Source organism: Leptonychotes weddellii, chromosome 14, assembly GCF_054177405.1.
Source record: "Leptonychotes weddellii isolate Sample4059 chromosome 14, ASM5417740v2, whole genome shotgun sequence".
In the NCBI taxonomy this organism is placed as follows: domain Eukaryota; kingdom Metazoa; phylum Chordata; class Mammalia; order Carnivora; family Phocidae; genus Leptonychotes; species Leptonychotes weddellii.
The window spans coordinates 40,530,839-40,534,502 of record NC_138382.1 but is presented as its reverse complement, the minus strand read 5'-3'; the positions used below and the strand labels follow the sequence as shown (position 1 = coordinate 40,534,502).

The window sequence follows — 3,664 nt, the reverse complement described above, 5'->3', positions numbered from 1 at the left end:
TATACCCCATGAAATGATTGTTTACCCTGATATTTCCATTTATGGGAAATTTATTCTGAGCCAGTCAATTCCATTTTAAGAGTCTTCAAGTCAACGGTAAGATATTCCTGATTGTTTTGCTCCTGTTTATGCTGGAAGTAACTGGACTCGCTTCAGTAGTTCTGTTTCTGAGCTCTATAACCAACAGACCCTTCTACATAGAATGTTTCAATTATTTAAGACGACAAGCATTTAAGTCCCAAAGACTTTTTATTATGCCAAACATCCTACCTAGAAAATTTTATGTTATTTTTTTTTGAAAAGTTAAAAATTCCTTTTTTATTCCTGGTACCACTACCACACTTTACGGGGCAATATACCTGATGTAATGAAAAGAAAAAGAAAAAGCTACAGTAGATAAAAGACCTCAGGAGTGTACATCTAATTGATGCTACACTGCTTTAATCAATAGCTGCACGTTTTGCAAACTATGGCTGTGACAGTCCTGACCAAAAAGGGGTTCCTGTTTAAGCTGTAGTAACTTTTCTCACTATGGATCATCGTTCCTTCTGTGGCAGATTTCTACAATCCCTCTAATGCATTTGGTACGACTGTCTCAAAGTAATCTGCAGCTTTCTGCAGAAGGACTGTAAGCCTTTTCTTCTGAGGTTTTGTTTTTTTGTTTTTTGGGTTTTTTTTAGAAATTTCTGTTACCATATCCACCACTTCTACCACCAGATCCATAACTACCACCACAGGGACTCTCTGAGCCTCTTCTACCCAAACTGCCCCCTTTCATGGGTCCATAATTTGACTGCTGTTGTCCACTGTAATTCCCCAAATCCTTATAGTTCCCGCCACTACCATGTCACCTCCTAAATTTCCTCTTTCACTATAACCATCATATCCTCCACCACCACCACCATATCCGCCTCCTGGGTGCCCATACTCTGGTCCACCCCCACCATCGCCTCCTCTACTGCTACGACCAGGACTACGACCATCATCGCCACCATCGCCTCCAAATCCCTTATATCCACCCTCCCCTCCCTGCTAACCACCTCTGCTGCCACCACGTCCACCACTATAGCCTTCTCTTCTACCAAAGTTACCAACATGACCCCTAAAGTTGCCTGATTCACCTCCATGACCTCTCTGTGATCCAGCAGACAGCATTTCTTGTTTAGAAGGGGTCTATGTCACACTTCACAATTATGCCCATCAATAGCTGGTAGTTCGGAACAAAAACTGTATCAACTATCACGATCATCAAAAGTTGCAAAAGCAAATCCTCTCTTTTTCCTACTCTGTCTTCCATAACTTCCACAGTTTTAAACTTGCCATACTTTTCAAAATTGTCTCTCAAATTGTATTCTTCTGTATCTTCTTTAATACCACCAACAAAAATTTTCTTCACTGTTAGATGGGCACCAAGCTTTACATAATCCTTTCTAGAAACAGCTTTCTTTGGTTCCACTAAGCGAACGCCCATCTCAACCTTGTGTTGTGTGGTCGAGCACACATTGCTAAATCTACCTCTTCCACACAAGAGTAAGTCACGAAATCAAAACCCCTGGAACATTTTGTTTGGAGGTCTCTCATCACCACACAACCGGTAGGTGTGCCCCATTTTTCAAACTGTTTTCTTAAACTATCATCTGTAGTTTCAAAGTTCAAACCACCAACACAACATTTCCTTGCTACTCTGGTTCCTTTGGATCACGGTCCTCCCCTCTGCTGTGGCACCGGCTGAAGTGACAGCCAGAATCAGGCTGGGGGCCCCGCAGCCATGGTTTTACCTCCATTTTGAGACCATCTATATATAAAATTTTAAATAACTCCACAACATCTAAGATAGAACTTGCTAAGTTGACTTTACAGAAAAGAACCTATGTTCAAAACTAGCGGAATTCTGGATGTGGTGGTCTAAGGACAAATAACACTGAAATGAATGGGACAATTGTAGATCCCAAGAGTCTTTCCCAAGAAACCTTTCCATAAGAGTGATGTGAGGATGGTCTGGATTCCTTCAACACCCGTATTCTCAACAGCAGTCATCACATAAATGCTCCAACTAATTTGATAAGTAGAGTAACCCTATCCCTCCTCCTCACTTCTTAGGTCCTCCCTGGAGTTGCAATCAGTAGATCACTGCTACCGACCTTTGGCATCTGCCTTTTCCTTTTTGAAATACTCTTAACTCTAATCTTCCTTTACACATCAGCTCACTCACTCAATACTTCCCTGACCTCCTTAGTCAAATTTTGTGTTATATAGTCTCAAAAGGCCATAGATCTCTGTATCTACAACTTGCAAAACACATCAACCATCGTGATTTTACGTTTATTCAATAACCATCTATTTATCCATTTAGATTATAAATTCCATGGAGAAGACAGACTGGTTCTGGTTTTGCTCAGGTGTATCCTCAGCTCTGAGCTCAAATATTAGTTCATAGTGGGCGATCAGTAAATGTTTGCTGGAATAAAAGACTGGATGACTAAAAGAGAAATTAAACAAATAGAATTTTCAGAGAGAGAAAGTGGGTGGATTGGTGGCAATAGTTTCAGTAGAATAAATAGGTTGAAACCTGTCTCTGTGTATGTGTGTCTGTGAGTGTGTACTTTCTGAAGAGCTGAACCAAAGTAGTCCACTTTTAGAGACAAAAAGGCAGTCCTGACAGTGATGTTAAGGATGGAGATAAGATGAAATGGAGAGCGAGGGATAAAATGAATATTGATGACACTCCCAGCACCTCTCTTACATATGGGCTCTCAGGCTTTTGCCATCTGGGCTGGAAATTAGAATATGCCTGTGTTCAGGTCCTCAGAGAAGAAATCAGACAGGATTAGATGTGCAGGAGGGGAGAAAGGAAGATTAAGCAAGGGAGCCTTTAGAACATGTGTAGGTGAAGGAGGAAGAAAGGGATGAGGGGATGGGAAGGAGGGGAAAGATGAGGAGGAGGAGGAAGAGAAGGAAGAGGAGGGGGAGAGCGGGAAGAACAAGGAGCAGAAGAAAAGAAGAAGGTGATGACAATCCAGGGCCCAGAATTAAATTAAGCTCTTCTTATATCATTTTACTGATGCAGACGGTGTCTTCAAAAAGCTCACATAAACTCAAAATACATCTTTTTGTTCCATCTCTTCATAATGAACTAAGGGAACATCCATGTATTTTCAAATTAAATATTATTCTTCATTTTCAGGGTACCTGGGTGGCTCAGTTGGTTAAGCAACTGCCTTCGGCTCAGGTCATGATCCTGGAGTCCAGGATCAAGTCCCGCATGGGGAAATCCCCGCTCAGCAGGGAGTCTGCTTCTCCCTCTGACCCTCCCCCCCACCCCGCCATGCTCTTTCTCTCTCATTCTCTCCCTCTCAAATAAATAAAATCTTTAAAAAATAAAAAAATAAAATAAAATAAATATTATTCTTCATTTTCATCCTGTGAAACCAGATTCTGAATCCTCCATGTCTTGCTCACCCATTACTGGGTTTTCTACATATACATTTATCAAATTCCTGACTCTCAGGTAACTTGAAACAGTTGGTAAGAAAAAACAAAAGTTGGTTTGGAGAAGAGCTATTTTAGAGGATGGTTGAAAGAGCTATGCTGAAAATGTGTAAGTGCTTGTACAGTACAGAAAGGTAAGACAGAAATCTGCCAGTTATGAGGAGGATGCGAATAT

At 41.1% G+C, this 3,664-nt stretch overlaps 1 pseudogene; it reads right to left on the bottom strand.

The window, feature by feature from the left end:
- Positions 1-676: 676 nt before the first annotated feature.
- Positions 677-1,784, bottom strand: LOC102728169 (heterogeneous nuclear ribonucleoprotein A3 pseudogene; annotated as a pseudogene).
- Between the last annotated feature and the right edge of the window lie 1,880 nt (positions 1,785-3,664).